This window comes from Protopterus annectens, chromosome 2.part1 (assembly GCF_019279795.1).
Source record: "Protopterus annectens isolate FY-2018-M chromosome 2.part1, PAN1.0, whole genome shotgun sequence".
NCBI classification, from domain to species: domain Eukaryota; kingdom Metazoa; phylum Chordata; order Ceratodontiformes; family Protopteridae; genus Protopterus; species Protopterus annectens.
Genome location: NC_056729.1, coordinates 547,014,765 through 547,041,987, shown reverse-complemented (window position 1 = coordinate 547,041,987; position 27,223 = coordinate 547,014,765).

Genomic DNA, 27,223 nt, shown 5'->3' with positions numbered 1-27,223 from the left:
ACTGTAATCGCTTTGAATAAGGCAATCTAGCTACTGGGTACGTTTATTTGTTGCAGCATTGCACTGTGGTATTCTTTTTTGTTCTGTATTTACATTAAGAGGACTAGGATCATTCAACTTGTGGCAAGATGTTTTTGCTTGGACATCTGAGATAGGAAAACATTTAAAGGACTCAAAGTGTAGTTGCTTCTTGGCCAGAGGATCCAGTAATTAGTTTTCAGCTTTTTTTCTGCTGGTATAAATTTGGCACATTTCCACAGAGCTGCACACCACACAGAAGTGGATATCTGTGCCCTGTACAGATCTAGACATCTAGATAGTAAAGTTTATCTATAAAATGACCCTTAAAGAGCTGTAACCTATATCTTAAAGAAACTAAAGCAATGTCCCTGTGCAGAGACAAGCTTAAAGCAGCTAATTTGCGTGTTAAACAGCTCTATTATTAAATCCTAGCACTGTCTAATCTAGTCGAATGCCAAAGCCAGTGGGCACCCTAGGAAACCTCTGTAACACTCAGTCCTCATCCTACAGTATCCAATCCAAATACAGATCTATACAACTAGGATATGCAATTTCCAAATGTCTCCATAGCCAGCTTGGTAGATATGGGCATCCTGAGACAATGGTGCAGTTGCCTCATGTTGACAGACAACCATTTAATTCTTAGAAAATAAATGCAGAATGCAAAAGACATACATGCCCAATTTCACTGGATGCAAAAATCTTGCATACAAACAAAGGTGTCAAGAACACACACACATAGTGTCCACCGCACTCATAGACCAACTTATGCTGAGGTACTAAAAAAAAACTTCCTAAACCTCAAAGACCTCCTAAGCCTATACATAGCAATGCCTATCATCAGCAATCTTTAAAGCATTCACCAAAAGCAACACTAAATACCACACATACACCTACACCCAATGGAGCCCCAAAAGCAAAGCCCATAAGACAAACAAACACATTACCAATTACTCTTGCCTTAAGGACTCTCCACTGTATGACACAAAGATGCCCCACTCAACAGACTGAATAAGGAAAAGATAACTGCTTATCTGGAGCCAAGATCCATGAGGCTAGGCATGCAGTCAAGTCACTACACCAGAGATACCAGTATGATTCTATCATAGTCCATGTGGACGTAAATAACCTGAGAGGTACCTCCCTGGATTATATGAAGAGAGACATTACTGATCACACTAGATAAGTGTAGCAGGCAAGTAAGTGCCTTGCATTGAGCAGCATTCTACTTTCACCAAGGATGATGCCACAGTATGAACAGAACATGATTGGTTTCAAGAATTGGCTTAGTTTCTGGTGTCATTCTAGTGGATTCAATATTTGTCAGGATGAGAGGACATAGTTAACAAACCACATTGCTTTGCAAAGGATGGGCTGCACCTATCCCACTAGCCTTCCAAATATTGGCTAAAACTTTATCCACCCCCTTAGTGCCCTTTTTAGGAATTCCAAATTGACAAACCTACCGACATAGCAAATGAAACCCCCAAAAAACCTAAAGGTGCTACTAGTCAATGCTAGTAGCCTAAACAATAAAATCCACACTCTACAAGCTCTGTTCACACTGTAGAATATAGACAGCTCTGCTGTTACTGAGTCATGGTTTAAAGCCACAGAAAGTACTCTGACAGTGCAAGGTTTCAGTGCCTTCCACATACTTAGACCATCAGCTGCACAGACAGAGATAAAAGATGGAGTCTCAATCTACATTAACAGGTATACCTTGAGGTTGGTTAAACAAGACAATTCCCTGGAGTTTATTCTCTTGCAAATCATCATAGACAAAGTCCCATACCATATCCTAGCAAGCTACAGATCACCCTCTATGTCCCAGGAAAGTCATAGCTTCTACCTTGAGCTATATGAGACACTCACCATCCAACCAAATGCTCTATACATGGGAGACTTTAACTACCCCTCTATAGACTGGGTAACATATGCTGCCTCAAACCTGCAGACACATTGATTCCTGAACTTTGTTTACACAAGTACCCTTCAACAGATAGTCTGCATACCCACTAGTAGTTCAAACATACTGGACCTGGTACTCACCAATATGGGAGAGTACTGCACCCACCTCCCCCCCAGTGGTATGTCCTCACTGTTGAGGTTGGACACAAAGCGACCTCCTTCAAAATAAAAATTAACTTGGCAACCCAAGCAAACCATGTAACAGTTACGAACAATTCCAAAGTAAACTGCATGCCTAAGAGATACTTTGTCAAAATTTAACATCACTCCTAATCCTGAGTGCACAGTATCTTATGTGGAATTGTCCTCAGAGATCCTGTACAACCATGCAAATGACTGCATAGATGCGGCTGCACCTACCAGAAGTAAGTCCAAAACATACTCTAAAACCAGACAACACTTGTGTCCTAATCTTAATAAGGTATATAACAGAAGGATAATAAAACATGGCTAAAATCAGGAAGATCAGCTCCCATAATGATAAGAGCTCTCTAATTTAAATACACAAGAAGCTAAGAGGACTAATTAAGACCAACAAGGCCAATTCTGAGGTTGAAAAAGCCTCACAGGCGAAAGACAACCATAATGCCTTCTATAGTTCTGTCCGAAACCTCAAAGGCAGCAAACAGAAGTGTGCTGAACTGGTAATCAATGGTACCACCTTCACTGAGCAGAGCAACATAACCAGCATGCTGGCTGACAAATTCATCTCAAGCTTTGACCCCACCATTCCCAGTCTGCCACCCCCACCCCATGTAATACATCCTAGCAGAATCTACCTCCCCTAGCATTAACAGGGAACACATTCTGATGGCACTCACTAAGGCCAATAACATAGCCTCAATGAATCCCCAACAATATCATGGAAAGCATCCTAAACAGCCCAAAACTTCACCTATCAATACGACTTGAATCACTTTTTAACTGTAGCCTCAAAATAGGCTTTATATCATGTGAATGGAGGACTGCAATGGTTATCTGTTTTCACAGGGGTGGACCATCAACTGACCACAGAAACTACAATCTCATTAGCCTGACTGGTTTAATGTGCAAAGCCATGGAATGAATTATTATGTAAATGATCAATAAAGATATAGGTATCCTTCAATACTAGACCCTACCCAGTTTGGCTTTATCAATGGAAGCTCATGCCTACTAAACTTGGTGGAATTCTTTGAGTAGGTCACCAAGGCAATGGATGAAAGGAAAATGGTGTATACTGCCTACCTGGACCTGGTAAAGGCATTTGATGCAATACCCCACTCACATATAGGTTCATAGGTGTTTACTAGGCTAATGACTACAAGGGCCTCTTTAAGCTTAGCCATGCATCCCAAATCTCTGACAAGTTCTGATACCCTTGATAACTGTAAACAAGGGTTTGGAAGATGAAACATTTACAAGCAGGGGCCTGGGAGATGAACCATTTACAGGTTCCTGTGTCCATTAACTCTATAGGTGTCAAACCAGGGAGTTGACAAACTCGCCTAATTGGGCATAAACCCATACATAACCCACTGGATTGCCAGTTGGCTCAAATAGAGGAACCAGGAAGTCAGGCTCAGTGAGACCACTTCCACCAACAGACCGGTCACCAGTGCAGGTACCTCGAAGCTCCAAGCTGGGCCTGCTCCTACTTGGCATCTACTTCTTGGAGTTCAAGGTTAATGTCAAGGGCCTTTGGATGACCAAGTTCACAGATGACTGTAAATTAGGAGCTACCATGGATTCCCCCCAGAGCACAAACATCTTGCAAGAGGGTCTGACATGGACAAATGACTGGTATCAAAGTCATGGCTTAAATCTCAATGCCAAAAAATGCATTATAATGTTTTTTTGGGAAATCATCCACCCAGGCAAATTATTCCATAACAGATGACCCAGTAGTCAGGGATCTGGGAACATATGCAGATAGTAATCTGGCCTTTGAACAACATGTGGCCAAGGTAGCAAGAAAATCATTCTATGTCATCCAACTTATAAGTAAGGGCATGGCATCCAGGTCCAAGAAAGTCATAGTGCCACTTCATTTGGCCCTTATCAAATGCATTATTGAGAATAATGCCCCCTTCAGCATATACCTGACCAGACATATGCAACAGTTGGAATGCTCACAAAAGTTCCTTACCAAGAAAATTGAGGGCATAAACAAATTGTCCTGTATGGATCACCTTAAAGCTCTATCTCTATCCTCTGCCTCCTACAGGTTACTGAGAGGTGAGCTATGCCTAGCATACAAGGCATCCCTGGATCTAGCTCTAACCACCTTCTGGATATCTACAAAATGAACAGCAGCAGAACCACTAGATCTAAGGATTAAAATTTTGCTTATGACATAAATAGGGCATGTTGGTGAGACAAATATATGTCTCAGAGTTCTCATTCTCTGGAAGAAGCTCCCCATCCATGTGAAACAGAGTCACTCTCTAACCCAATTCAAGCATAACCTTGACCAATAAATGGGAAATAGGAAATTCACCCCAGGTCTAGCATCCATGTCTCTAATGGACAGAGATAGATTGTAACTATGCCCAAACTAACATACCCCCTCAGATAACCTTTAGTAACTTCCTGACTAACATACCCCCTCCTAATAAATGCCCAAGATACAAAGGGACATGACTGAATTAGTTTGTGAGGCTAGGCTTAAAAAGGACATGGTGGTCATTAGCCTAATATACACCCATGAACTTACAAAAATATTGATAGCTGCAAATTTCCAGTGTTATGAACTTGTATATAAATGGACAAATAGACCTGCATCAGTATTGGCCTCCATACTTTTAATATAGTAATTTTTTCACTGACAGCTTGCAAGCCATTATTGCTATCATTTCTCTGAGATGCATCAGAAATGTAAAACTATAAAATGAACTCAGAGTTTTGTTGTATATTAAGTAAGCAATAATGCCTGACAGGGTGTAATTAACCCCCGCCCAGGGGTGTTATGAGGCCTGACACCGCATAATTTTTTTAAGCGCTATATTATTTTTTTTGTATATTTTTGATGTAAAATAGTTCCTCTGCCTAATGTTTCAAACTTTCTGTAGTACATGTTAATGGTGTTGGACAAAGCATTTTACATCAAAAATATATAAAAAATAATATAGTACTTAAAAAAAGAAAAAAGTAAGTAAATCACAGCAATTTTACAGATAACCCATGCTCTCTCATGCACAGCTTTGAAACATGCATTCACTCATGCAAGATTGCTCTCACTCTCTCTCAGTCTCTCTCTCTCTCACAGACACACACACACACACACACACACACACACACACACACACACACACACACACACACACACACACACACACACACACACACACACAAACACACAGTCTTCTCTGCTTTCATACATGAATTCACTCATACATGATCCCTCTAACTCTCTCAATGCCTCTCACACACACACAGTCACTTCTGCTTTCATACACCCATTCATTCACACATGACCACTCTCAGTCTCTTTCTCAGTCTCTCTCTCTCTCTCTCTGTCTCTCACACACACACACACACACACACACACACACACACACACACACACACACACACACACACACACACAGTCACTCTTGCTTTCATACACGCATTCACTCACACAAGCAGACAGCAAAATTAACACACACATGCAATCATCTCTCTCTCTCTGTCTCTTACTTTCATACATGCATACATTCTCTCACACATACAAGCTTTTTATTTTACACCCACTAAACAGCAGGAGCGCTGCTTAGCCAGTGTAAAATAGCAGCTTAAACAATCTGTCTCTCACACACATACACGCATACACTTTCACACACAAACACACACACACACACTTTTTTTTACTTTTATTTTATTTTACATTCACTAAACAGCAAAGTGCTGCTTAGTGAGCATAAAATAATGGCGGCCATTCCATTATTCTCAGTCCGAGCATCATGGCGGCTTGATAAGCTGCTGTGAAGCGGCATACTCGTTTTTCACCGGGCATTACTTGTACAGTAATGCCCTGCTGGAGAATGCTCGTTCTCCAATCAGGGTACTGATGTACAGTATGCCTATTCTCTAATGTGCATTTCGCATAACACAGGATACTTTCACAAGGAAAGAATACCATAAATTATGTAGTTTTTCAGAACTAAGCAACACCGTTTAAGCCAACAGAAAGTTTTTTTACATTTCCTTTTCAAAACATAATTAACAACAAGAGGCAGATATTTTAGTGATTTTATTCAAAGAATAGGGTCAGATAGATAAGCAATTTCAAAACTTCCAGAAGTATAGAGTATATATTATAATAAGGATAGTATGGTATAGTTATAACATGTGTTGACCAGTACACCTGATTCTGAAACTCATTATGTACACCACACAGAAATAAAAAGCAAATGTTTTGTCAGAAATTGCTATTATAGTCTGACAGATGAACAGTGGACACCATGTTTACCTTGCAAAAGTTTTACATTTCTTAATTTTATGAAGTCCTCAGGCTATCAAAAGAATATGGAGCATACAGAAAAATGCATTGTAGCAGTCCATGGCAGTACAGGTGATGTTGGAGCAAGGCCTGTAAATGTAGCCTATTCTAATTGATGACTAACATGGCAGTGAGCCAATAGCTAGACAGACAATTGATGCAGTTTGTGCATGGCATACATATACCCAATATGTACTAATACAGTCTGTAGGATAACCCACTCCTAGCAGAAACAAAGATTTGACTGAATCTTGGTCTACTGGCCTCTGGTACATTCCAGTAGCACATGGGTGATATTGTAGGGATGTTCCATACAGCTGCTTATCATATATTTGGACTGTTTCTGGCAGTCAAGTGCATACACTGGGATACCTCTCTTGTGGCACTGTAATGGAGATAGGGGCCATCCTTGTTGTCTGCTCATGTTGCATCCATGGGTTCCCTTGCCAGGTGTGGAAACCTGACCCCTATAATGTTGCACTGGAGCTCAGCTGTTGGTGGTTTGTATGGGGGTGGGACACACTAACGCTGACACTTACTGGGCTTCATGTAGCATTGGTCTGACCAGGAATATGTTGATCAGCAACAACACTGCATGCAGATTGCAGCACAGGCACCAAGAATGACCAAATGCCAAAGAGAGGGTGTGCAAGATGAGTTAACACTTGACCCAATGGAGGCAAACAGGGTACATGGGTCAGGGCACATATAGTCAGTGAAGTACTGCAGTATTGTCCCAGCACAACTGAGACAGGCCACTCTACAGACCATGCAAAGATGCTACACTGTCTTGCTGCTCAGCAAGGTCTGACACCATGACCTCATTACTGGTATGCTCTTGGCTGTTGTGCAAGAAGATCAGTAGCTGAAATCAGTGCATACAGCCCTGTACCATGATAGTGTTGTGATCACTCATGTGCCTGTAACAGCAGGGTACACATTCTAAGATATGTCCACACATCTCTATAACATGGGCATGTGCCCTTCAATGGCTATATAATGCTCATTGTGCATCCATGTCACCATCCCTTTCAGAGACCTGCTGGGACAGTTGCTCAAGGTCTTCATCTTGACCAGAAGCCAATGCTTCGCTATCACTGCACTGGTTAACATGTTTCACTGACCTCCGCAGTGGAGGAAATGCCCTAGCTAGAAAGACTGTCCAAAGTGAGGCTGGACAAAGACATCCCAAGTGCAGTGTCCTTTGTGTCAGTTGCATTGCTTTCTACATCCATTTACATGTGTGTCAGGGTAATTGAAGAGCCCTGAGAGGATGCGAGATGTGGATAAGCTGCATCGATACAGACAGAAATACAATCACATGTTGCATATCTCAACATAAGATAAGAGTAAACTGTCTTGACTTTCAAAGGTATTTATATCTGGCAGTTGGATGAATGACCTCTTATCATGTGCATCTGAGCAGTAAAGTAACACAACAAATCTCAATAAATCTATGCAGACTAACCCAAAATATGTGAGCACTTACTTGGCCCGTCATTATCAGATGATGCAAAAAATGTGCAGCTGTAGTAAACAGGAAGCACTGTTTATATATAAAAAATAAAACTAATGCTATAATTGCCTAAGTGTGTTAAATTAATAACTTTTGAAAATGCCATACCTTATGGGTAGGAACATCAGCCTCAATGGTACCCCCTGGTATCCAATGTCGTCTGCAGTGCCAGTGGTATGAGGACAGGAACTCTTGTATCTCAGATGAGGGCTGGTGCTGCTGAGCCACCTCCAGTAGCATCATACAGACCTCTGTATTCACAGGACTGGAGTACAGCATGTAGAATGCTGTCAGCACTCGAGTGACAACAGCCCCACTGTATCCTTCCATGATTGCCAGCTGTCAGTACTCCAGTGCCAACAATTCTACTGCATCCTTCCATGACTGCTAGCTGTCAGCCCTCCAGTGACAACAACTCCATTGTATCCCTCCATGACTGCCAGCTGCCAGCTGTCAGCACTCCAACAGCCCCAGTGTATCCTTCCATGACTGCCAGCTGTCAGCACTCCAGTGACAATAGTCCCACTGTATCCATCCATGACTGTCACCTATCAGCAATCCAATGACAACAGCCACACTGTATCCTTCCATGACTGCCAGCTGTCAGAACTCCAGTGACAACAGTCTTACTGTAGCCTTCCATGACTGCCAGCTGTCAGCACTCCAGTGACAACAGCCCCGCTGTATCCCTCCATGACTGCCAGCTGCCAGCTGTCAGCACTCCGACAACAGTCACAGTGTATCCTTCCATGACTGCCAATTGTCAGCACTCCAGTGACAACAGCCCCAATGTATCCATCCATGACTGCCAGCTATCAGAAATCCAGTGACAACAGCCACACTGTATCCTTCCATGACTGCCAGTCTTCAGCACTCCAATGGCAACAGTCTCACTGTATCCTTCCATGACTTCCAGCTATCAGCAATCCAATGACAACAGCCACACTGACTGCATCCTTCCATGACTGCCAGCTGTCAGAACTCTAGTAACAATAGTCCTACTGTAGCCTTCCATGACTGTCAGCAATCCAATGACAACAGCCACACTGTATCCTTCCATGACTTCCAGCTGTCAGCACTCCAATGATAAGAGTCCCACTGTATCTTTCCATGACTGCCAGCTGTCAACACTCCAATGGCAACAGTCCCACCGTATCCTGCCATGACTGCCCGCTGCCAGTACTCCAATGATAAGAGTCCCACTGTATCTTTCCATGACTGCCAGCTGTCAACACTCCAATGGCAACAGTCCCACCGTATCCTGCCATGACTGCCCGCTGCCAGTACTCCAGTGACAACAGCCACAGTGTATCCTTCCATGACTGCCAGCTGCATTCATCTTACTCCACTCTATCCTTCCATGGCTGCCAGCTGTCAGTACTCCAATGGCAACAGTCCCACTGTATCCTTCCATGACTGCCAGCTGTCAGTACTCCAATGCCAATGGTCCCACTGTATCCTTCCACAATTGCCAGCTGTCAGCACTCCAGTGACAACAGCCCCACTGTATCCTTCCATGACTGCCAGCTGTCAGCACTCCAGTGACAACAGTCACATTGCATCTTTCCATGACTTCCAGCTGTCAGTACTCCAATGGCAACAGTCCCACTGTATCCTTCCATGACTGCCAGCTGCCAGTACTCCAGTGACAACAGCCACAGTGTATCCTTCCATGACTGCCAGATGGATTCATCTTACCCTACTCTATCCTTCCATGACTGCCAGCTGTCAGTACTCCAATGGCAACAGTCCCACTGTATCCTTCCATGACTGCCAGCTGTCAGTACTACAATGACAACAGCCACAGTGTATCCTTCCATGACTGTGATTCCTCCACACTGTGTCACTGTGTCTTCAGATTAGTTTATTGTCATGCTTCTGAAGGTTATCAGTGATGATTTTGTTCTCATGGTTTGTGAAGTTGTCTTGGCACTACATGGCATGCTCATCCACAAAACATACGTGTATATGGAAGGCCTATCACTAATGCTGTTGCTGCCCATTAACAAAGCATAGTTGTTCCAGACATTAATTTACCTGTTCAGGTAGTGTGCAAGCATACAAGTGTGAATACTGACATACCTCGGTGAGTCTACACATGCTAGTAACCAAGGGTGTTCACACTGTGTCTATCTAAAAAGTCACTGGAAAGAGAAGTAGGAACAATTAATAACTAGCATATAAACAAGTATCCACTGCTATATATACTATAGTGAAAGTAGAGAGCAGTTCTGTAATTACAGACCCTTCACAAGCTCTATCATATTTCATTAATATCTCACCTACATCCAAGAAACTATCTTATTATAAAACAGTGAGTCAGAGCCCAAGCCTGTCCCTGGCTAACTACTGAAATAAAATGAGAGATTAAGCAAAGGGATATCACTTGGAAGGCATGTAAACTAGACCTTACTAATATTACAGAGCATCAGAAAATCTCTCTCTCTCTCTCTCTCTCTCTCTCTCAGAAAATCTGGTAGAATTATCACTAATAATGGTAAGGTAGTATACCTGAGGCAAAAACAAACTAAAAAAAGCCAAAAATAATGGAGACAAGGCCCAAAAATAGGGGCAGACTTTAAATATAGTTTCATAGATTGTTACTAGGCTAACAACCTGGGGAGCCTTCGGTTGGTTCATAGGTTCATATGTTGGTACTAGGTTATCGGCCCTAGGGCCTATACAAGCCTAACCATAACAATTCCCTGGATATTTCTTCCCACAATATTTACTTCCCTGGATTCCTGTCTAGCAGGGTGACTGACATGATCCCTGGGGTGAATTTCCTATCTCCCATCCAATCATCAATGTTCCTTTTGAAGAGGACCAAGGAGGTGCTCTGTTTGGCATGTATGGGCAGTCTATTCCAGAATCTGGGGAGTCTCTAGGTCAGGAGCCTATCCCTCCAGCATATTTTGTTCATTGTGATGACAAGGTTTAGATCCCTGGAGCGTGTGGCTCTCAGGGATTGGGATTTCTTTAAGTGGAGCATGTCCAACAGCTCAGGGTTTGACATGGCCTTGTATGTTAATCAGAGATTGCCTCTGAGTAGATGATATGCCACAGAGTATAGCTGGAGTTTTTTTAGATGGTCAGCATAGGGCATCTGCTTTAGGCCTGTGATTCTTTTAGTGAGGTATTTCTGTGGCCTTTCCAGCTGTTGCAGATGTCTTGTGAGGTACATACCAAATAGGGCATTATACTCTAGAATGGGTCTAATGAGGGATGAGTACAGTGGGACGATGACCTCCCTTTTTCTGGATGAAAAGCCCTTAGTGATGAGGTGTGCCACATAGAAGGATTTCCTGACTGTTATGGTAATGTGGTTATCGAAGGTGAGACCACTTTCCATCTGTGTCCCTAAGTCTCTCATCACACTTTCGGTGTTTAGTGTACTGCCGCCTATGTGGTAATTCATGGTACATGTCTTTTCCCAAAGGGGAATTTCTTGGCATTAAGCTTGAGCCCATGGCTCTGGCACCATGCGTCTGTTTCTGTAAGGCCCTTTTGTAGAATATCCACACATTTGGGGATTCAGTAATGGCTCCCAGTTTGCAGTCATCTGCAAATTTGTTAGCCGGTCTCCCTTAATATGTGGAAGAGGCTGAGGGTGGTGAGGATGAGAATTCTCACAACCAACCCACAGTGAGGAGAAGGAGAAGAGTGGACAGACCTGGGGTAACCTACCAGGGGCTACATGAGCTGGAGATAGTGGAGCGCTATAGGGTTGACAGGGACATCCTACAGCAAATTATTGAGCTGTGCCGGCCACACCTCACGCACAGAACCAACAGAGGGTAACCCATCCCAGTGGATACCAAGGTATGTTAGGCTTAAGAATACTAGCCACAAGTACCCTCCAAAGGCCAACTGGGGATATCATGGGGATCTCACAGGCATCAGCATCCAGGGTACTCCACCAGTTCCTGGATGCCATGTCAGAACATGCCAGTGAGCACATATATTTCTTCAACACCCGTAAGGTGTTGACCAGCAATATGCATCTCTTCCACCAAATAGCAGAATACCCAGAGGTAGTGGGTGCTATAGACTGCACGCACATACACATCAAAGCACCACCTGGTGAGCATAGTAGGGTCTACATAAACTGCAAGGGCTTCCCCTCCATCAACTGCCAGGTCATGTGTGATGCCCAGGGCATTATAATGAATGTGTGTGCTGGCAGCCCTGGAAGCTATCACGACTCCCACATCTGGCATATGACACAGCTGTACCAGAGATTTGCCAGTAGGGACATCCCATATGGCCACCTAGTGGGGGATGCTGGTTACACACTGGAGGCGTGGCTGATGACACCCTTCAGAAATGCACACACACCCGAACAAGAACTCCATAATGAGGCACATGCACAAATGAGAATCATAATAGAGCGTGTGTTTGGGATGCTCAAGTCACGGTTTTGGTGCCTGGACATATCCAGTGGTGCCTTGCAGTACTCTCCAGCTATATGTACACAAATTTTCATTGTATGTGCCATGCTATACAATATGATCCTGCCAAAACAGCTGCAGCAGGAACAGCACGGGGCAGGGCCACACAGCCCCCCACCATTGCCAAGGCCAGCACAGGCACAGAGTGACTCAGAGGAGTAACAACCTGAGCCTGCCCATGCAGGCAGAAGGAGGCATGCCCAGTATGCCCAGGCTTTGACAAAGATACAACGCATAGCACATACACTGACATGGTAGGAACCCAGGGAATGACACCTCTCCCTGACTCGCACATACAGTAAAAGGGATGCCAAACATGACACAACCTGTGCTTTACCATGTATAGGGAGTGTACTATGTGCATCTGACATAATCAGCCCTCCAGCACCATCTTCAGTACTGGCACAGCCACAATTAACTCACTCTTCCTATCAATTGCTGAATGGAGTAGTATATTGTACTAGTTGTAGCTATGGTATGGATGTGAGCATGCAAGGGAATCTGGTGGCTGAATGGGATGGCAGCAGATAGTGGACACCTCTATGGGTAGCATGGAATCCATAACAAATACTAGTGTCAACAAAGGAGGCAGTACTAGACAAGGTAACAAATCCCACTGCAGTACATATGGTGGCCCAAATGTGTGTCCATAGGACACACATATGCATGTCAGTGAGGTTCACATACCCAACAACAGCCTCAGCTAGCAGGGCAGGTGTAGATGACCATAAAGAAAGGCTGTGCTAAGGCCTCCAATTAATGGCAATGGATAACAGCCCCACGGCAGACCTACACAGACTACAACAGGTCAGGCAGTTGTGTGTTAGTTCTGCAGGGTATGAAGTCTGAAACTGAAATGTAGGTCAATAAAACCTAAGATCTGTACTCTACTGATATGCCACTAGTCTGCATGATAGGTCAGAATACAAAACAAAATGGAAGCCAACAGAGTACCTGAAATACCAATACAGGCATAGCAAATGTTTACAGTTGTCAGGTGTGCCCCCCCCCCCCACAATCCTATGTAGAAATGCAGTAACATGTACGAGTGAGGTTAATAACAGTGGAGCACAGATTACCTGAGCTGGCCCAATTTACAGGATAGATTGTTGCATGTGTACAATATCCAGGGTGCTGTGTGTTAGGTTGTTGTGTGTTGTACATTGTGTAGAAGTGGTCAGCAAGCAAGCATGGAAGGTTGTGTCCCAGTGGCCTATGGCCAGTACTGTCAATGACAGGGCCATGTTCTGACAACTGCAGTGCCAACCACAATGCATCCCAGCAAGACCCAATTCAGCAGTCATCCATACTCATTGTTCAGATGTCATTATCTGTCACCATCTGAAAAATGGACATGCCATGAATGTGGGCCCAGACATATACACAGTATACAGGTGGAAGTACCCTAGACAGAGTACATAAACTGTAAATGTTAACTGCACACACCTCTGGAATTGTACATACAGGTTAGCAGCACATTAGTTGTCTGTGTAGAATGGAATACTGATGCATTCTGGCCAATCACTGGCGTACTACAAAAGGCACAGTTATGAAGTAATGAGAGACTTCCTATGTCCCCGCAGAAGGCAGCATAAAGGGAATGTCCCAGGTATATCTATGAGTCAGCTGCAAGAAGCCTCCATATCACACATGCACTCAGCTCACCCCACCATCATCCACAGGTTTATCACAAGTCATATCCCTGCTGTTGGGAATGAGTACAGTATGACCCACATGTCTGTATGGGATTACCCACAGAATGCAGCATGCTGAAGAGGTGCCCCATGCAGATGTGTCTCTAGCTGTAAGCAGCACCCTGCCAGCATCCAGACCAATGGATTAATATGGACAGAAACTATTGCCATTAACACCTCGCACACTTACCCTGTCACCTCAGGGAGATCCAGTGGATCTATACGTCCCATTGTCCACATTAAAAGGCCAACAGTTTTCAAACACTGTAGAGGTTGTTGTAGACAATCCTCAGCCATAAATGTGTACAGCCATGTGCAATTACTACGTGACAGTATGGATTAGTAAACAATATAGGCAACTGTTATAATACCCAGACACCACTCTCCACCCACAGATCATACAGAAACACGCTTGGCTCTTACTCTCTTACACTCTTTCTTTCTTACTTTGTCTTTGTCTCTGTCTTTGTCTCTGTCTCTGTTTCTGTGTCTCTGTCTCTCTGTCTCTCACTGTCACTCTCTCTCTCTCTCTCTCTATCTGGTGGATGTGGAAAAGTACATCTGTTTTGTATAGACAGCAGCTTGAGTTTTGTAAGGAATGCTCATGATCAGCTGATGGCCTGTGCACGAACTGCAGTCCCCACTTGCTAATTGCATGCGGAACAGCTGTGGTATCATTCTTAGAGCCAATTGCATGGAAACACACTCCTATAACTGAGCACTTCATGTGGATGTTAGCCCATTTCCTTCACTGTGAGCAGGACTTCATGTGGGTGTTTGACAAACAGCACCACAGAGGGTAGTTGGAAATACCTCTTACACCATACACTGTGGAGACAGGCAAACACACAGGAGGGGGATGTTCCAGACAAGAGGACAGAATGTAAGTATATACATATATACATATACACACACACACACATATATATATATATATATATATATATATATATATATATATATATATGTACAGATATACATATATATATATATATATATATATACACACACAAATATATATATATATATATATATATATATATATATATATATATATATATGCATATATACATATATAAATGTGTATATATATAAATATATATATATGTATATATATATATATATATATATATATATATATATACATGTATAAATCATTATATACAGATATATATATAAATATGTGTATGTACATGTACACATATATCAACATATGTAGATATATATATATATATATATATATATATATATATATATATGGGTCTATGACTATTCATTGAAAGCACATTTCACTGAAAGTCAAATGACTTTGCACAAATCACTGAAAGCACAATTCACTGAAAACACAATTCACTGAAACACATTTCACTGAAAGTTATATATGGCCTTTTCCCCAATGTAGTGCGACCCTGGAGTTAGAATATATAGTAAGGGGGGTGTGGGGGGTTAGCCCCCATGTATTTTGGATATATATTAAGTTTAGAAAAGAGTAATTTATTGAAATTGCAAGTATCCATGTGTATAGCTCAAAATGTTTAAAATAGGTGGGGGACTATGCCCCCACACCCAATGTGGAGGGCGGTGCCTCCACATGCCCCTTTACTATATATTCTAACTCCAGGGTTGCACTACAGTGGGGAAAAGGCCATATATAACTTTCAGTGAAATGTGCTTCAGTGAATTGTGTTTTCAGTGACTTGAGCTTTCAGTGAATTGTGTACAGTCAAATGTGTTTCAATGAAATGTGCTTTCAGTTAATAATCCTAGACCCATATATATATATATATATATATATATATATATATATATATATATATATATATCCATATCCTTATATGTAAATATGACTGTTGTATATACCTTCCCAGATGTGTCACACCATATTTATCTTATATGTGTATATTTAAATATAACAACATACTTGATTCAACACTAATATCACTAACACGTACTACACAATTGTAGAAGTCAAAGCAGTTGTTCAATAGTATTCAGTATGTATACAGACATATTGGAAAAAACAACAAGCAGCTTAACAGCTGTGAAGGTTTAGTGGATAATGCCTCCCCCTAATCTTTCCAAGCTAACACTCACAATTATACTCTCAACTACCCTCATCTCAACCTACCTTCTTACCTCCTTTGAAAAACTACACTATCTCCATCATAATCATTCTCACAAACAAACTGCAATCTACACACAGATATCCTTCAATAGACATTCTAACATTACTTCCACTTCCAGTTACCTACTACCCAAATACCACAGACTTTCCCACATTAAACATAACCTAAACTCAGAAAAAAAATTGAAAATCATTACCTACCTTGGCAACTATTCAGTAACAAAACTAAATAATCCCTCCTTAAAAGATGGTGATGTCCACCCCAACCCTGGCCCTACCAACCCTACAATCCAGACAATTCACCCTAAACTCAATAGTTCTCTCCTAATAGGGCATCTTAATATCCAAAGCATCAATAATAAAATAGCTCACCTTCATGCACTCCTAGATATTCACTCCTTTGATATTCTCTGTCTTACTGAGACTTGGTTGAAACCAGAAACCAAAGATAATGAAATTATTCCCCAGGGCTATAATATAGTTAGACAAGACAGAACAAAATGTAAAGGTGGTGGAGTAGCAATTCTATTTAAAAATGGACTTCATATCTCTACCCTACCATCTAATCCAACCCAGGATAGCAACACAGAAGTCCTCATTACTAAGCTTCAAATCAATGCAAAAAAATCTTTATACATTATCTGCATTTACATACCACCCGGAAACAATATCACTACAATAGAGGATTTACTCTGCTGGGTGTCTTCTACCTACCCCCAAGAAACAATAATACTATGTGACTTTAATTTGGACTGGAAAAGTGTTAGTGCTGAAAGTCCTACCTCTCATATTAACCTCCATGGCTTTACCCAAACCATAACCTCTACAACCAGAATTAACAAACCTAATAAGAAAGAGAGTACCTTAGACTGGATACTCATAAATAATGTGAAACAAACTTATAAAGTAAGAACTCTACCAGATGATCTAAGTGATCATTCCTTGACATACATCACAAGAGAAAAAAAGGATTTTCCAAACCTCCCCATCATTAGGACAGTACGCTCTACCAAACACTTTAAGGCAGAATTATTCCAAACTGAGCTTAGAGCATGTAACTGGAAGCCTTTAAAATCCCTTCCACTTGAAGAGGCAGTACAGTATTTTAACACTTTATTCTTATCTATCCTGGATAAGCATGCTCCTAAATGTTCCATAAGAATGAAGTCTAACCCAGCCCCATGGCTTTCTAATGAAACTAGAAATCAAATTCTACTTAGGAACAAAGTCTGGGCTAAATGGAGATCTCATAGAAATAGTTCTGATCTTCTACAATTTAGGCAGCTTAGAAACAGCACAAAAAAAGCAATACTCACAGATAAAAGAAACTATTACTGTAAACTTCAACAAACTCATCAAAATAATCCTCAAAAGTTCTGGTCCTGCATTAATAAGCTCCTTTCCCCTGGGAAGTCCCAAACACCCACCCCACTTGATGCAGATCCAAATACTCCCCATCAAACTGCCAATACCTTTAACTCTTTCTTCACTGAGACTATACAATATCTAGTTAGTCATCTTATATCTGAAAACTCCAGCCTTCCCAGCAACTTAACACACTCTTTTTCTCAATTTAAACTACTACCCATCTCTACTTCTCTCATCTGTAAATTTCTTCACAAACTTAAGCCATGTACTCCATCTGCTGACCAACTTCCTTCCCAATATCTCCAAAAAGCAGCCAAAGTAATTGCCTACCCTATATCTATCCTTATAAATAGGACAATCCAAGAAGGAACCATCCCAGATATTTGGAAAATCTCCCACATTATCCCCTTACATAAAGGTGGAAACTCTAATGACTACTCTAACTATCGGCCAATTGCTCTCCTATCACCCTTAGCTAAAATTTTGTAAAAATGCATTCACCAACAACTTCTACATCATCTCTCTCTACATAACTTAATAGCAAACTGTCAACATGGCTTTAGGCCATCACATAGTACCACTACTGCCCTTCTATCCTTCACAGATACCATCAATAGAAACCGTAACAACAACATCCTCTCATCTGCACTCTTTATTGACCTCTCTAAAGCTTTCGACATGGTTAACCATACCCGCTTAATCAATATTCTTGAATCTCTTTCCTTTGACTCTCTGACCATTAAGTGGTTTACATCATATCTCAGCAACAGACAACAAGCAGTCCTCTGGGAAAATCAAATCTCATCCTTTTTACCTGTCACCATCGGGGTCCCTCAAGGCTCCATTCTAGGACCACTTATTTTCTCACTATTTATTAATGATCTCCATGTAGCAATCCCTGAAGCCACCTGTATTCAATATGCAGATGACTCCACACTCATTTGTTCAGCAACCTCTCCATCTGAACTACATTCTCTTACTCAAAATGTTTTCAACACTGTAGAAACATGGTTTCCCAAACATTGCCTCTTACTTAATGCTAAAAAAACTAAACTCCTTCTCTTTACAACCACTACTAGGCCCCCCCCCACTTAGATTTCTCAATCTCTTCAAATAATGGCACTGTTATTCTCCCAGACTCTATCACTAAACTTTTAGGAATTACCATTGCCAATAATCTCTCATTTGATTACCATATAAACAACACCATTAAAATAGTCAACAGAAAAATAGGTTCCTTATATAGAATAAAACCTTTTTTAACCTCAACAGCTAGAGCCAAGATCGTTCACTCCCATCTAATTTCAACCCTTCTGTACGCTTCACCTATATTTACCAACCTTAACAAATTAGCAACTTCCTATAATAACATTGCCAGATTCGCTACTGGCAATCCCTTTAGAACCCACCACTGCTCTAATCTCAGGCAACTCGACTGGCTTGAATTCCAAAACCATCTGAAAATCCCCCAACTCACAATTGCCCACAAGATATTTCACCAACCCAATAATACCCCTATACTCTCAAAACTCCTAGTCCCATACAATAATCTGAACTCCCTACATTCTTCTAACAAACTCCTTGCTAGCTTAACAAAGTCTAATAATGCAGCTGGTGACGCTCTGTTTACCAACACAGCAGGAAAAAAATGGAACCTGCTACCCAATGAACTAACTCTAATAACATCCTTGCCACTTTTCAAACTAGAACTTAAAAACACCTCCAAAACCACTGGCTTTGCCCTTGTAGTAACCCTGACTAACCACCCTCATCACCCCTGTTTCTTCCTCTTCTAACCTAACTTCCTCTCTTCTAAACACTTAGTCTTGTAAATAAGACTATCATTAGTTAAACTCTAACCTATTGCTTAAATCCTTGTACCTTATGTGAAGTATTGCTTTCTTAATCTGTAAATAAGACTGTCACTAGCTAAACTCTAACCTATTGTTTAAATCCTTGTACCTGATGTGAAGTATTGTACGTTACTGTCCTGTACTACAACTGTTTTTAGCTTCCTTAAGTAATATTCTGTCTATTGCTACTTTATATCTAGAATGAAAAAACATCTGTTTTATTGTTTATTAATCCTTTACTTACCTTGTAATAATATTTTTATACTTTGTATATCTGTGTGGAGCTTTTCTCCCCGGGCCGCTACTGAAAATGGAAATATGTCCAGCTAGACTAGCCCGGTCAACAAATGTAAAATAAAATAAAATAAATAAAAATAACTGCTGTGACTATAGTGTACAAAGTCCTGGGTTCAAGCCTGTAAGGGCTGTTTATTTTGTTGCTAGGCAGAACAAGGACTGTTGGATACAGAGTGGTTAAGGCAGTATAGAGCAGCTTTAAGCGGTTTGTGCGGGTTTGCATGACGGTAAGCTCTGCTAACATATGGTTAATAGAAAAGCCATTTACACTATGTAAGCTTTGCTTATCAGTGTACAAATCTGCTTAGCATTTATGTTGAAGCAATGCTTACACCTACTAAGCATGGCTCAGCCCTGGTAACCAGTGATCACATTCCAGTCTGATGAAATAGCATGGTAATGACATCTTTAATAAGTCTATTCCATTCCATGTACATAACTTGCTTCTATGTGCTGTCATTACAGTAGCAAGGGGTGTGGGTATACTGTCTGAGACACCTGGGGTATATATGGCTAGTACAACAATCTTTTCCTTTTTTATGTGTTTCATACATGGGTAGTATCCCAGGTTATATGCAGTCACACTTGCATGTATTGTATCTTTATGTTACTACTGTTAACAGTGCTTTCCTGAGTAAGAGAAGATTGCAGATTGTAGCACTGGAACCATACACCCCTGCATGCAAAGCTGGACTCCGAGTACTGACTATGATGTTTTTCATGTGTGAGCTGTGTGTTATTAAGTACTTGCTACTGGATATTGATCTGATATGCGGATGTTAACTGTAGACTACTATGTGTATAGAACATGTCATTGAGGGCTGATGTAATGTAGTAATATCATACCTATCAGTGTCAGATGTCTATTTGTCAAAACATTAATTCTAATGCATAACCTGTTTGTTAGCTGATTTCTGTCTGTCCTCTGTACAGATGTGCAGATGTCAGGTATCCATCTTGGCTGCTTACAGGCAATCTATGTTTGACTGACATTGACATGTCTACCCAGCTGTATTTTGAATGTCACAGCTAGGAAACCCCACCCTAGATGCACCTCATGCCATGGATACCTCAACTAGACTACCACAGTCAACAGAACATACTTGGGTACAGGTCTCCAACCCAGACACTGGCCATGTTATGTAATATATGTTGCATACATGTCAATTGGAGCACCTCACTGGCCCTCTGCAAGAGACAACCAAATGATTGGATGTTGCATTTAACTGTCATCCTGAGGATCACTCCCGTGGCATCAGTTGATAGATGGCCTGCTGACAAATGTCAGGTGGCATGATACCACTGTACCCACATCCCCTAGTCTTCTCATCTCTCCATGGACAATATCCTGGTACACACCTAGGAACATCTGCACCTATGGACCCCAGTACTTATAAATGTGTCAGTGTGCATTTCTGAGAATAACAGTGTCTGCGTGTTTGTAAACCTGTAGTTGATAATACCCTGAGGACCTTCTTACACACTACACCCCCCATTGCCATAGTTAGAAATGGCTGCTGCTGTAATTGACATTAAATGTACCTTGTTACACTCTTCACCCTATGGGCTACCTGGAGCTTGCAGTACCAGCACAACACTGTTGTACAAATGGGTAAATAGGCATGGGTTACCCTCTGAGTCTTGGCAAGTGTGTGTATGTGTGCAAGTTTGTATATTTGTAGGATACAGCATTCTGAGGCCACATTCTCCAAATACAATAGACCTGGTCATACAGTATAAGGCATAGTGATGTTGCTGACATTAGGAGACCCATGACAAACCATCACCCTACTATCTCTGCGGCTTGTGCAATAAATGCATATCCCTGTAGTAGCACTGATGAGATAGACAAGGGGTTGTATTGCAGTCCTGGTCAATGTGTGATTGTTGGTATGTCAGAGTATTTTCATGGGCTTCAGTGAATAAAATATCCAGTGTGGAGTGTGGGTGCTGGGTATACTGTCTTTACACAATGGTACCCCCAGTACATGTCCCAAGGTCCACTGTATCAGGACCACTGTCACCATCAACCATACAGGTAAGTGAGTACACTATCCAGCCCAATGATGCATGTGCTGTGTGCAAATTATCTGTAACAGAATGGACTCACTGACAAGGTAGTTAGCACTGATAAACCCAGGTTTCTCAGATGTGTCTATGACTGTTATGTGTTTGTCAATGTGTATATGACAGTATGTCATACTATGTATTGTTCATTAACACGTAGTGCATCCCCTTTTACCATACTGTTCAAGGCCTGGTGATGTTCCTCACTTAACAAGAGACTCAGGACACACCTCATCCTAAAAGCTGTGTGGTGTGTGCAATTAAGGCCAAACACATTAGTAGCAATAAGTACCTAGGTAGGGGTTCTACTCTCAGTGTTGCCAAGTAAGTGTGTGTGTATGTGAAGAGATCTACTTCAGTTTGCAGAAAATACATGTCCCAGGAGATCATCTGTCCAAGAACTGACTAGCAAATGCTAACATTTCAAAGGAATCATGTTGTGGAAATTCATTCCATCAAAACTAGTAGTAGACGTGTAAATGCCCTCTTCCCCACTGTATAGCTGTACAGTGATACTGTAGTTGGTATATATAGCTGGTTGTCGATGTTGTGGACACAGCCACCCTCATTGGGGTTATTGTTGTATGTATCCCCTCACTTAGTCTGCTGTAATACTATACAGGTTAAGTAGTTGTCACTCACACTATGTGCAGCTATACACCACCCCATACCCTCCAAAGTGTAGGGCTGTGTCACCCCCACCAGCACACCTATGTTTACCAACTCTGGGATTGCATTACAATGGGGAAGGGGACATATACCCTGCCAGTGCCATCATGAATGACATTAAAGTAGCAGACTGATTATTTACTGATGTGAAGTTTTGTCGGTTTTGTCTTGGTGGAATTACATAGGCTAAAATGGGTTCACTGCAAAATTAAGTACATCCATGTGTACAGTATTCTCTGAGTATTGCATCAACACCAAAGCCTCTGTGTATGTGTGTGTGTGTGTGTGTGTGTGTTATACACAAACACAAACATGTGGTGTGTACCACCCAGTACACTTACCATTGTCCACTGTAGACGTGCTGCTGACATCAGCCACCATGCACTCACCTGTATACACCCCTCAGACCTATAAACCATGTGGCACATGCAGTAACTGTTATACAAACCTTTTACTTGTGTTCAGCTATACGCAGGATATGACACAGTCAATGTGTCACCACAGTGCCATACCCCTTGTAGGAAATAACAGCATACCAACATCCTGCTGACACATAGACACCTACAACACAAACTGAATACATTATGGAGACCACTATCAGTCAGTGTTAATAACAGCTATTATGCATCATGGCTGGACAGCTACACATCCTGACATGTAAGCATTGAACTTTCTTGCTGAAAACATGTTACACAGCATTACATTACAGACCTTAGTAAATTCACCATGTGCGTCATAACTATATTAGCCTATCCCTGCATCGATGGTATGGATGACAGGGATGTGGCACAGGTATCATCATATGCACAGGGTGTGTTGTGGGTTTGCCAGAGACCTAGGCTGAGCCATTTGGTTGACATCATGTGTGTGTGTTAGGGGGTTTCATTATTAATTGGGCTGTGCAGATGTGGGTTGTGTAGGTATAGAGGTGCCCTAGCTGTGCTGGTGATGTGTGTGTGTGTGTGTGTGTGTGTGTGTGTGTGTGTGTGTGTGTGTGTGTGTGTGTGTGTGTGTGTGTGTGTGTGTATGCACACAGTTTGGCCATGTAGCTGCCCTATACAGGGGTTTGTTGGACAGCTGCAGACTGTACATGGCAGGGTGTGCAGTTCACTGTCTCTGGCCACAGACATGACAACTGTGCCTGCCAGGGGTTCCACGGGCACTATCAGGTACAAGGTCACATATGGTACTCTCCCCTGACGATGACAAATGTCTGCTGGATACAGGTCCCTGTTGGGACCAGTCAGGGCCACGTGCATGTGGGCTGCTGTGTTGTGGTGTGGACAGTACCCCCCCTGCAGTGCTGGTGCTGGTACTGCCACTATAGGAGCAGCTCTGACTTGTTCCACATCCACGTAGACCTCCACCTGTCGGTGTTACTGACCTATGTCCACGTGGCTGTCACCCTACTCCCACCATATGCTCTAATGCAGACATTGTATGGTTGAGGAATCCCACCATCTCAGCCAACTGTCTATCCAGGACCTCTGCAAAATAATGGTGGGCACCTGCGAGATCACAGATGTTGTCAATAACAGCAGAATGAGTATCCCTTTGGAACCTCAGACCTTGTCTGGTATAACATTCCATATGTGCCTGTGCCTCCATGTCAGCCAGAAACATGCATCTGGTGACACCTGCTGTGGCACTTCTGCCAGGGGCATGATGGCCAGCAGACCTCCTATGAGCACCCCTGCACATCTGCCTGTGTGGTACCCCACCAGTCATCCAGCTATGGCTGCTGTGTACAGACACCCTTACCATAGTCACCACACTGTCCTGTCCCATGCCACCACCTGCCAACTGTCCATCATCTATGGCCACTGGTGATGGGGTATGGATAGGCAATGTGACTGTGTGTGGGGATGGGGTGGATAACAGTGGGATGTCAACCGATGGCACAGCTTCAGCCTCCGACAACCCCACCTTTGCCTCACCATACCTATCATCATTGTCAGAGTCTGTATGGAAACTAACATCAGTTACCCACCTCGCCACCTGTGAAAGGGAAACAGAAAACATTCTTTAAGACCTGAACATCATTGCTCTACAGACATGCACACACACACACACACACACACACACACACACTTACAGGTGAGGTGGCACAGAGATATTACAGAGACCTCTCATTACCCAACTGTCAATATTCATGACATATGGTACTCAACAGCATGCACTGCAGATATACTCAATTCCTGTTACCAACATTATACATCTCTGTGATGCATGAGTTGTGTTAGTAGGTGATGCCCCTTTCCCTGGAACACACTGCACCCATGTACACAGTATTACTGTGCACCTGTTCAGCACCTTGCCATGTACTGTGCACCATACCTCACAAGTGTACACACCATTGCTGAATGTGTATATGTGTAGCAGTTATGTTTTCTCTGTTGCTCCCAGCCCTATGTGTTTGTCTGACACATACCTGGGTTGATATGAGGACAGATGTCAACAGTGAATGCCTGACATCCGATTTGCAGATCTCACAATCAGCAGTGAATGTATGAGCAACAAAATCCAATTATACTGACAACCATCAAAGCTTACTGTGGCTATGAGGAGTGTACACACCCTTATTGACATGCCACCCTCTTCCCTGATACGCCATGTGGCCACAATATTGCAAATGTTAACATTGCACACCCCTGATATGTGACATATGACCTGTGCAATCAAATGAAGTATCAAACAAATGTGTTAGTTGTGCAGATGTTGATTGGGCTGCACACAGTATGTGGGTTGCATAATTGTGCACACCCTTAACATGATGGTTTGTTGCAGCACCTGTTAAGTGAACTACAGCAGTCACTATTCCTGGAAGGGGTATACTAACATGGCCAATCTTCACTTGCCATTATTTGGTCACTCCGCCCTACAAATGTCCCCCAACTCTGCCAGAGCGCAAGGACAGCTCATGTGCACAGCCCTTGGAGGTCAAACAGTGCCTTCACTATTGCTGTGAAGTCAGGGTTATGTCTGGCACAATGCATGACCTTGACTGAGTTCAGATGCAGCCATTCTTAGTGAGCTTTGGATGTATGCTTCAGTTCACTGTTGTGTTTCAGGATGACATCCCTCCCCATACTCAGCCTTTTTGCAGATGCTTGACAACTATGGGCCATACATGAGTGTCATTTTGCAGTGTTCCAAATTCAGAGAACCATGTCTACTGGCCTAGTTCCTGCTAATGAACAGCAAACCTAAAGGTGTACACTGGCACCAGCAAGGTACAGATGGGGAAGGTGGGCCTGAGGTGGAGTGAGGTGTTGCTTGTGCAGCACATGTATCTTTATTAATACTGTCTGTAGAGTTCAGCCTTGGTCTCAGTACACCATTACACTTTACAACACATGCCTTTGGGAAACTTGATGTTATGCATATGCTACCTGTAGAGAGCCCTAGATGATGTCTCCTGTGGAACAACTCTTCCATCTGATTACCCTAACCCATAGGCCACACGTATGCAGAGCTCAGATGATTGTCAACACAGGTACTGCACAGGAATTACTTGCTAGACATTCCTGCAAGTCCCTCAGTGTTGCTGCATGTTTCTTGGCAGCCTCCATGACCACTGTGCAGCATGTGTTGTCATCTGTCTTGGATGGGCATCTGTTTATTTTCTACATTAATTGTGCCCCATACTTCATTGTTACATACATGCTTGTCTGCACTGGTTGCCATGGTATATGCAATGGTGAGGTAAGGCTACATCTCCCACTCCTGAGTGCTACCTTTTGGATATGGGATCCATTCCATGGTTTGTAAGATGTGTCCAAGCTATGGCTGCCTCTGTTGCAGGTAAGTGGGCAAATGTCATGGACATATTTCTTGGACAGCAGATCATTACTTGGTGTGACATTGAGGACCCATACTTGATGGAAGGTGCATACTCCAGACAAGTGAATGCTGCAGCACCTCAAAAGCTGCTTCCATAATATGTTATTTGGAATGTGTGCACACATATGCATCCAGTGTCTGTTAAGGTATGTATTCCCCATATTTGTTGTCCTAACATAGGATTCCATGTTACACATGCATTGCTCTTGTTAGAATCACATTACAGAATGTAAAAGTTGTGGAATGTGGTATTGTGATATGCCGTTGTGTAGATCTGTAACAGTTGCCATTGTAATACTAGTATATATACTGTTGTAGCCACTGTATAAGGGTAATGTTTCAGACATGTCCCCACTGTAGGGCATTTGTCACACCATTATGTTTATCTCTGTCCACACACCTTGCACTGACAGGTTGTTAGTTATACTGCAGGACTCTTACATACCCTTCGGATATGCCACCATGGTGACCACTGTGATGCAGTGCAGTTAACGGCAACAATAAGTGAACATGTTTAGCATGCATTATGGGTAGGTGTGTTAAATGTGTGCATGGCAAATACCATGGCCATAACATGGCTGGTGTATTGGCAAACCTGAACAAAAGACCTTCATACTGACTAGCTACAGGCTGCTGCCCCAGAGGTATATCAGAGGGACCTACATAGTTGTGTGAGAGATGTGATGTCAGTAGCCACACCTGCGGCATTGGTACAGTATGGGAGCAGCATTTCAGTGCATCAGCAGTGCAAACACCACAATACTACAGATTATGCACATCTGTTCATTACTACACTGCAGCGACAGACTATGTTATCTGACATATACATGAAGATACTTTACAGATGAAGATGGATAAGCAACAGTGGTCTAATAATATGCCCTGG